Source organism: Canis lupus, chromosome 16 (genome assembly GCF_048164855.1).
Source record: "Canis lupus baileyi chromosome 16, mCanLup2.hap1, whole genome shotgun sequence".
Taxonomy (NCBI): Eukaryota; Metazoa; Chordata; class Mammalia; order Carnivora; family Canidae; genus Canis; species Canis lupus.
The window spans coordinates 26783247-26793829 of record NC_132853.1 but is presented as its reverse complement, the minus strand read 5'-3'; positions in this window follow the sequence as shown (position 1 = coordinate 26793829).

Sequence of the window (10583 nt, the reverse complement as noted above, 5' to 3'; positions counted from 1 at the left end):
TCCCTCCTAATTTATTTTTAAAAGGACATTAGTACTAAAAAAGTCGAAGGTAGAGGAAAAATAGAATATCCACTTTTAATACCTGGTTAGAAACACCTCATCTTGGGATGCCGTGGTGGCTCAGCAGTTTAGGGCCTGCCTTCAGCCCAGAGCATGATCCTGGAGTCCTGGGATTGAGTCCCATGTTGGGCTCCTTGCAGGGAGCCTGCATCTGTCTCTGCCTCTGTCTCTCATGAATAAAATAAAATCTTAAAAAAAAAAAAAAACAACTTCATCTAGAATATCCAATGAGGTTTGATGGGTATAAATAGTTAAAACAGTTAAGAAAAAAAAAAAAAGTTGTCATGCAAGACCTTCCTCAATAGACGTAAAAGTTTTATTTTTATTAGAAAAACAAAAAATTTGGTTTATTTTATTCATAGTTATTTAATGTGCTCACAAATAGTTAAAACAACTTAAGCGGGAATTTGGGTTTTTTTAAGTAGGCTCCACATCCAACGTGGGGCTCGAACTCACAATCCCTAGATCAGGAGTCTCATGCTTTACTGACTGAGCCAGCCAGACCCCCCAAAGCAAGAGTTTAATAGCCATTTGTGAAAGCCAAGAAACATTCCATTTGTAACTGACATTGATCAAAGCTTCTCTGGTATTCATAAAACATGGTAAGTGAAATGCTAAGCAAAACTGTTGCATCTGAAATGTTTGTTCCTTTATTTTCAAAGACAACGAGAAGAAAGCACATAATGTACTTGAAAATTCTAAAATCAATTGAGTCATTTGTGTCTGGTAGTCAGGGGATTAGATTCCTGCCCTTTTCAGCAAGGCCAGGAGTTCACCTGAGGTAATGCATTTCCTTGGGCGTGAGGCCTTGAATTGCAGCAAATAACCTACATGTATTTGCATATTTAACCAGTACTCATAAAAGAGATTGTAATAAAAACCTGTTCTGGACAGCTGCTTACTCATTGCCTTTAGAATTGCGTGGTACTGGGATAGGCAGGTGCCAACTGTTTGCTCATTCTCTTTGACCTACTAGCCTTGCACAGTTTGCTGTGTGGGTGTTGATACTACTAAATTAAAAGAAAAACTTTATTTTAGATGGCCCCCACTCTCCACCCAAACACCCTGGATTCATTTGAGATTTGGGATTCTAATTCTGTGTAGTTGGGAGACTGGCCCAAACTGTGGCCCAGCGTGAGTCAGTTGTAAGTGGCTGGCTGACTCTATGGGAACAGAAACGAAATGCAGCTTAGACGGTTTGTCAGCCAAATCCACAAATGTGTGGCTTTTTGAAACATTGGACATCTGTTCCTTTAATTTAAAATAAACTTTTTTAAAAAGCACAAAGTTGCTTGGCTCCTTGTTTCTTTGTGTCAGCAGCAGTTACTGCTCTAACTTAGGAAGCCTAGAATCAGAAAATTTGGAGTCTTTAGGGCAAAGATTCAGAGAGAATGGAACAGAATTGCTTTGGGAGGGGAGGAGATGATTTTACAGGATAGAGTCTGGAAATCCCCTTCATGGGTAATCAGCCCAGGTGTTCAACCCGTTTGTTAACTATTTCCAAATGACTCAAAGGACAGAGGGAGGGCTTGGACACACTCCAGCAGTATTTCTACAATGTAGTCTTTATTTGCATTGGAAACCACATTCCTGAATTCTTGAGGGGAAGGCTTATTCTGGGCATCTAAGAGGGACCTCAAGCCATCTATCTCAGCTAACAGTTACTGTCTTCTTTTGAGAGTTTCCAGGGGGTAAGTGCAACTTGACTTGATACCCTTCTACCTAAAGGCCTCAGGAGAGGCCTTGTTCTCAGAAGGAAGCCTTTGTATGCCACATGTCTCTCCCCCACCTTATCCTAAATGTGCCATTTCCTTTTGTTGCTATGTATCCCTTTTAGGGGGTTAGAGTATGAGCAGCTTTTTCCTTCAGGCGCTTTTGACTGACCAACCCCACAGCATTGCTTAATTGTGTGTGTCCCAGCCTGTTTCCGATGGGAAAAAGAAAATCTATTTCTGTGGCGTAAAGCAGTTTGAGATTTGAAGAGAAATGTTTCTGCCTTTCCCTGAAGGTGGGAAATGACTGTTCAGATTAGTCTTGTCCTTCTTTGGCCACCATGCTGTGTTGGAAACAAAGAGCTCAGGTTCTCAGCAGTAGTACAGAAGCCAAGTGCACCAGTCACCCCAAGAACTATGTTGTTCTCAACCTCTTTACATTAGTTAAAAGAAGGCTGGGGTGCCTGGGTGGCTCAGTGGTTAAGCATCTGCCTTTGGCCCAGGGCATGGTCCTAGAGTTCTGGGATCGAGTCCTACGTCGGGCCCCCTGCATGGAGCCAGCCTGCTTTTCCCTCTGCTTGTGTCTCTGCCTCTCTGTGTGTGTGTGTGTCTCATGAATAAATAAAAAAAAATTCTTTAATAAATAAAATATGAAAGGTAAAAATGAGAGGATGCCTTTCATTTTTTAATGTACCTCCCAGCCTCTTGAGAGGTCCTTTCACTTGAGTGACAGGACTAAACCCCTGACGAGCACCAAACTTTCTCTGCCTCACCTCACAGTGGCCAGGCTTTTGAGGCTCTTCAGATACTTCTGCTCCATTCTGACCATTGTATCAGCCCCTCTCCACTCCCATGGCCCTTCTATGGTATATTTCTTTGTGCATAACCATGTAACACCAGCAATCAAGATTAGCTCCTAGAAACAACCTCCGATGTGCCCTTTACCAGGAAGTACAGTGGATTACTGTAACTGTGATAATGATTGTTTGCTTACTTTGTACCAGGCGCTGTTTTCAGCGCTGTTTGGTATTGTTGAACATTAAAATCCATACAATGACCCCTGAGAAAATTAAGGTAGAGAAGTTTAGTAGTTTGGTGTAGGAAGGAAGGATGCGGGATCCCTGGGTGGCGCAGCGGTTTGGCGCCTGCCTTTGGCCCAGGGCGCGATCCTGGAGACCCGGGATCGAATCCCACGTCGGGCTCCCGGTGCATGGAGCCTGCTTCTCCCTCTGCCTATGTCTCTGCCTCTCTCTCTCTGTGTGTGACTATCATAAATAAATAAAAATTAAAGAAAAAAACAAAAGGAAGGAAGGATGCAGAAAAAGGATTCAAACCTAAGCATTCTGGCTCTTAAACATTCAGTTCTACAGAAAAGTCCAGGACAGAAGTCCAAGCTTGTTTGTGTCTACATACTTGTTTCATCTTGTGATCACAGGCAATGGAGAAAGAGACAACAGAAAATCAAGCCCAGAGCCTTAAAAGTTTTGCTATCTAAATAGATGAGCAGTCTTTGTGCTTCCTTATATCACAAGGTTGGAAAAGCCGTCTCCATTCTTAGCCATCCTGTGTGGGCAGGTTCCCAGTCCGGCGTTTGCTGTAATTATGATTACAAAGCAATTTCTATTTGTATAGACCTTTTTTCCTCTTTCAAAGCACTTTCACACGTTAAATTTTACTTGATCTTCATAACCCTATGAAATATTTAGAGCTAAAGTGGCATTAGCCACATTGGGGCAGGTGGGGCTGGGGGCATTTTTAAATTCACTTTTTAAATTTCTATGGGTTTAAGGTACTGTGGGAAAGAGACAATGCTAATGACAATCTTCTCCCTCTAGGAGCTCGGAGTCTTCTTAGAAGTAATAATACATATATGAAGGTAACTACAATGTAAGGTGAAGTCTAGCTAAGAAAAGAACTGGGGAGGCAGCCCCGGTGGCTGGTGGCTCAGTGGTTTAGCGCCGCCTTCAGCCTAAGGTGTGATCCTGGAGCCCCGGGATCAAGTCGGCTTCTCCCTCTGCCTGTGTCTCTGCCTCTCTCTCTCTCTCTCTCTCTCTGTCTCTCATGAATAAATAAAACTTAAAAAAAAAAAAAAAAGACTGAGGAGAGGATGAAAATGGCTGACTAGGAAGGATCAGGAAAGGTTTCATGAGGATGTGGTATTTGAATTGCCAGCTAGAGTAGGGAAAGGGAAGGTAGTTCAACCAGAGAAAGCCTTCTGAGACAGCAGGAAAGCACAAGTGGGAGAGCTCTGTGTTTGGTGGGGAGAAGAGAGCCACCTAAAGTCAGTCCACCCACCCGTTATTCTTAACCCCATTTTGTATCCTTTAAAGCACCTGCATAACTCACAAGTAGTTTATCTGTTTTCTAGTTTTTGCTCTTCCTCCACTAGAACATAAGCCCTGTAAGGGCAGGCACCGTCGTGCTCTCCATTGTTCACCCTTGGCCTGGCACTTGGTAAGCTCACAGTGTTTGCTGCGTGAATGTTGCAGTGGTCTAGGTGAAATCGCAGTGGAGAAGCAGACAGGGGAGGCTACCTGAGTCGACATACCAGGTTACTAGGCGAGGCCAGAGTAAAGGAGGTGGAGAAGTCAAGAAGGAACCCGAGAAGACAACAGTGCTGATCCATCACCAAGCCAGGAATACAGGAGGAGGTGCAAGTTTGAGAGAGAGAAATGATGGTCTGTTCCAAACATGCAGAGGGAAGGTACTGCCCAGCATGGGTCTGTATCTCAAGGTTTCTTTTTTATTTTTTTAAGATTTTATTTATTTATTCATGAGAGACACAGAGAGCGAGGCAGAGACACAGGCAGAAGAAGCAGGCTTCCTGTGAGGAGCTTGATGTGGAACTTGATCCCAAGAGTCCAGGATCATGACCTGAGCCAAAGGCAGACGTTCAACCACTGGGCCACCCAGGTGCCCCTATCTCAGGATTTCTAACTCCTAAACAGGTGAGTGTGTTATCCATTATACCTCTTTGTGACTTGTCAGAGAATAAACTGGAATTCTTTTTTCAGAGAATTCTCTAGAGTAATATGTCCCTTATACTTTCCTGTAAGTGATCATCTAAGCCTTATTGTTATGTAGCACTGTTCTTGAAAAGATGCATTGTAACCAGACCTCGGGGCCACAGGAAACTGCTTTAAAATTCCTCACCCCAGTTGTATCCTGCTTGCTTAATGAATGGTTCCTCCCTATGAGAACTGGGAGGATGCTAGTTCCTGGATAGATTGTCTTTATAAGGAGAAAAGTTTGGCAATGTGATTTCCTGTATATTTCTACTGGAGTCCAAGATTCCAGGAGTGCTAGCCTAGACAGCAGTGGCAGCCACCTAGAGCCCAGATGTCATGAGTATTCCCAAGAAAGTATGAGGGCATCCTCCCAACTGCCTTTGCCAAGCCAAAAGGCAGAATCATGGCTTTATTACACCTTCTAGAGCATGTGGTCAAGGCGGCTTTCCATTTGGCTGCTTTGGTGCTGGGGTTGTTTACATGTTTCAATAAATGAGTTACGCTTATTGAAGTTGGCTGGCTAGGAGTTCAGAATAAATGACATATGACCACAATTATACCACTCACCAGGAGCGGGAGAGTTCAGAAGAAGAGATCTACTTGTGTATGATCCTTTGGTGGAGAAGAGAGGTACAAAACTTGAGTATTCCGATCTTAGGTGGGTGTGCAGTTTTTGAAGCCTGGGAGAATTGGGGTGTCACTGTTCCTGGCTTTCTGATGGTATCAGACATAATGAGATGCCAATCTAGTAAAAGCATGTATGTAGGAGTGCTTTGCACAATTTCAGAAGAGAAAAAGGAAGCTGAAAATAGTGGTTTTAGAAAAATGTAGAGCCTCTAGTCAAATTTTCAGATGCTCTACATATCCTTCTTCAAACATAATCCATTGGAACATAAAAGACATCCCTGCTCTTTGCAAGGAGGAAGTAAAAAGTTCTTTCATACAGAGATGCCTGGCTGGCTCCGGTCAGTAGAGCATCTTTTGATCTTGGGGTTGTGATTTCGAACACCATGTTGGGTGTAGAAATTACTTTTAAAGACAAAAAATGTCTCGGGGCGCCTGGTTAGGCTCAGTCTGTTAAGCATCTGCCTTCAAGTCAGGTCATGATCTAGGGGTCCTGGGATCGAACCCCGTGTTGGACTCCCTGAGAGCCTACTTCTCCCTCTGCCTCTTCCCTTGCTTGTGCTTATGCTCTGTTGAATAAATAAATAAAATCTTAAAGACCAAAAATGTCTCAAGAAACTACGTAAGGGGTGTCTAGCTGTAAGTGGAGCATGTGACTCTTGATTTCAGGGTTGTGGGTTCAAGCCCACTTGGATACAGTGATTACTTAAAATTTTTTAAAAATTAGGGCAGCCCAGGTGGCTTAGCGGTTTAGCGCCGCCTTTGGCCCAGGATGTGATCCTGGAGACCTGGGATCGAGTTCCACGTCAGGCTCCCTGCATGGAGCCTGCTTCTCCCTCTGCCTCTCTCTCTCTCTCTCTCTCTCTCTCTCTCTCTCTCAAACGAATAAATTAAAAAAAGATTTTTTTTTTAATTGTAAAAAGTTCTTTCATATACAAAAGCTACCCTACATTTTAGGGTGCTTTTTAGGCTGCTCCCAGACTGTGTGTGTATGTGAGATATACTTACTAGTCTTCCCTGCAGTAGGCAGTGTGTTCATTAGAAGGACATGTTGATATAGTAGGACTCCAAAGTTAGTCCTTCATTTCCCCCTTCCTCCTGTTTGTTCCCTGAACATACATGGAGCATCCTGTAATTTCTACACCTATTTATGTGATAGTTTACAGAACAATGATGCTGCTTACTACTTCCACTGCTTGTTACTGCCTTCTGATTCGTTTAACTTATTCCTCCATTCTTCAAACTGTCTCCAGTTGTTAATACCCTTTTAAAAATCATTTGGATTATTTTATCTTTACACTTTTTTTTAAGATTTATTTTTATTATTTATTCATACAGAGAGACACAGAGAGAGGCAGAGACCTAGGCAGAGGGAGAAGTAGGCTTCCCACAGGGAGCCCAATGTGGGACTCGATCCCCAATCCCAGGATCATACCCTGAGCGGAAGGCAGACGCTCAACCAATGAGCCACCCAAGCATTCCCTTTACGATGGGTGTTTTTTTTTTTTAAGATTTTATTTATTTATTCATGAGCGACACAGAGAGAGAGATAGAGGCAGAGACACAGGCAGAGGGAGAAGCAGGCTCCACGCAGGGAACCCGATGTGGGACTCGATCCCAGGTCTCCAGGATCACACCCTGGGCTGAAGGCGGCGCTAAACCGCTGAGCCACCAGGGCTGCCCTACACTGGGTTTTTAAAGCTTTGTTTAAAATAAAAATATGCTGGGTGCCTGGGTGGCTTAGTTGGAAGAGCATGCGACTCTTGATCTCATGGTCATGAGTTTGAGCCCTACACTGGGCAAAGAGTTTACTTAAAAATATATATATTTATATGCAGAAGAAATGAATAATATAAAAAGGAAATCTTCTGAGACTGGTACTCCCCCAAAGAAATTACTATGAGATTTAATATGTATCCTTTCAAAAATGCTCTGAGCTCCCCATTTTTCATGGTATTGGGAGCCTGGGAGAAGGGGCAAAGCAGGGGCAGCCAGGATCACTGGGTCACCTCTCAGTATCTTCAGGTTAGTGATAGACCGCTCCATCCCTGTCTGAACAAAATTAAACAGAACCATATAGACAAATCTGTGTGGTTTTCATAACATTTAACAGCCATTTCTGTTTGTCTTGGCTACTGCAGCATAAGTAAAGGGAACAGTGGGAGTGGCCAAACTTTAGTAGTCTTGGAATTCCTGGACCAGGAGTTTAGATTTTAGGCAAGGACTTACAAAGGCATTTCTTCATTCTCAATATATTGAGTTTATATTGTCTTAAATGGGTCTTTTGTATAAGATGGCTCAGAGACAAAAAAATTTTTTGAAGATTTTATTTATGGGGCACCTGGGTGATTCAGTTAAGCGTCTGCCTTCTGCTCAGGTCATGATCTCAGGGTCCTGGGATGGAGCCCCGCATCAGGCTCCCTGCTCAGGGGAGAGCCTGGTTCTCTGACAGAGCAAGAGAGAGAGGGAGAGGGAGAGAGAATGAGAGTAGAAGAGGCAGAGGGGCTTGATCCCAGAACCCTGGGATCAGGCCCTGAGCTGAAGGCAGATGCTTAACCAACTGAGCCACCCAGGCACCCCAAGGCAGTGTTTTTTAGACATTTATATTAATCTATAATCTCTACTATGAACCAGATATATGCTTTGCAGCAAAGAATTTACCAAATGGTGAACTCCTTAAGGACAGAGGCCAGGTTTAACTTTTTTTTTTTTAAGATTTTATTTATTTATTCATGAGAGAGAGAGAGAGAGAGAGGCAGAGACACAGGCAGAGGGAGAAGCAAGCTCCATGCGGGGAGCCCTACATGGGACTTGATCCTGGGTCTCCAGGATTAGACCCTGGGCCGAAGGCAGGCGCCAAACCGCTGAGCCACCCAGGGATCCCCTAACTCATTTTTTAAATCTGCCTATCCTGGCACTGTCTCTCCTTGCAGGTGATTAATGGATGTTTGTTGAATTAAGCTCACATCCTGCCTTTTTCATACCGTTTACATGAGTGGAGCTTAAGCAAAGTCCTTTTTTTTTTTTCCCTAAAAGGAAACTTCCATCTTTTGCCTTATGTCATGTTTCTTACTATCATGTTCTCATGACCTCTCACTTAATAAGGATCAGCTTTGTTCAACTCCCGTACCTATAGTTCCCAGGCCTTTGCTCCTGAAGTGTCTAGAATAGCCCTGTCCATCAGAAATATAATTCAAGCCATATATCTAACTTAAAAACTTTAGTAGCTACATTTTAAAATGTAAAAAATAAATAAATAAATAAATAAATAAAATGTAAAAAAAAACCACATATACCAATTTGGGTTGTTTTTTGTTTTCTTAAAGATTTTATTTATTCATGAGAGACACACACGCAGAGAGAGAGAGAGGCAGACACATAGGCAGAGGGAGAAGCAGGCTCCATGCAGGGAGCTCAATGTGGGACTTGACCATGAGACCCCAGGATCATACCCTGGGCTGAAGGCAGACACTCAACCGCTGAGCCACCCAGGTGTCCAAAGTATACCAATTTGTTTTTTTTTTTTTTTTTAATTTTTATTTATTTATGATAGTTACAGAGAGAGAGAGAGGGAGGCAGAGACACAGGTAGAGGGAGAAGCAGGCTCCATGCACCGGGAGCCCGATGTGGGATTCGATCCTGGGTCTCCAGGATCGCGCCCTGGGCCAAAGGCAGGCGCCAAACCACTGCGCCACCCAGGGATCCCAGTATACCAATTTGAATACTAAACTCAGTATGTCCAAAATATCATTTCAACAGCTAATTAAAAATATTTATATTGTACATTATTTTATTCATACCGTCTTCAAAACCCAACATGTATTTTATACTTAAAGCACTAGCTGCACATGGCACCTTACTGGACAGCACAGGTACAGAATCTTTGAATTTTTGTGTACTCACCATGTATATAATTAGATAAGCCATAATAGTGTTCATCTTACTGGCTCCATCATTAGCAAAGGAGATAAATTCAGGTAAGAGAATTATTTACTAGATGACACGTTATTTAGCTTACTGTTTCTTTTTAAGCTATATTCTTAGATTTTTCATCTTTAGGTAAATTCCATAATTCAGAAACCATCAAGTCTTTTTTTTTTTTTTTTTTTTTTTAATGCTTGTAAGCTATTCTTTGCTTGTAAGCAATTCTTGGGGCGGGGGGCATCAACCTTCCTTTTTATCTGTTCCTGTCACTGGCTCCCTGGGATCTAAATGATTGGGATTTTCTTTTTTCCCTCTTCTCCCTTAAATGCCATATCTTCTACAACACTGACTCCACACTGTGTTGCCCAGAAACTGGAAATATTTACATTGTTTATCTTAACTTCTTGTGCAAGCATTCTGGCTGGTGGAAAGGGGATTCCATTTATTAATAAGGCGGACATTGCATGATCTGAGACATTTCAGAGTATAAGAGTAGGAAATTATTTAATTAGATATGTAAAGCCAGATTTTTTTAGCTCTCACATCCCCTAAAACCCATAGAAAACAATGTGATCGATAAGATGAGCAAACATCGCTTAAATAATTGATTATTTGCCAAAAATGACAAGTTAGTGAGTAAAGCCATATTTGGTAGGTAGGTTAAAGAACAAGAAAGGGTTGACTGCCAAACTTTGGGCTCATGGGGAGAGAATACTGTGATAGGAACATATGGAGCATGTTTTAAAACAAAATTTTGGACAGGATTTCAAGTGTGATAAACATGGCGGTCAGGAGAAGAATCACTGGTATGCACACTGCAGAAGAGTCTACAGAGCCAGTGAGGAGGTGTTTCAGACAAATTTAAAGCCCAGACCAGAGCTCCCAGTTTGATGTTCCCTGTACTACATCTTTCCTGTAAAAAAAAGTCGAACATGGACACAGGGAAGATAATAAGTAATAATTAGGAAGCTAGGATTGGAGCATCAGGACATTCAGAGAAACTCAGCTACACTGTAAGGTTTTTCATTTAGACTATGTGGTATTAACCTCTACATCCTTAATATCTAGGTCAGTGCCTGGCACAGACTAGATATTGATTGAATGAATGAACTGAGAACAGTGAATTGTGGATACATTCACTAAGATCTAAGTAACAAAGGAGAAAGATGTTGCAGATTGGATAGTGTTGGCAGGGGCAAAGCTAGAAGCAAGAGGGAATGAATGGGACCAAACATGTTCTACAGCTTAAAGAACT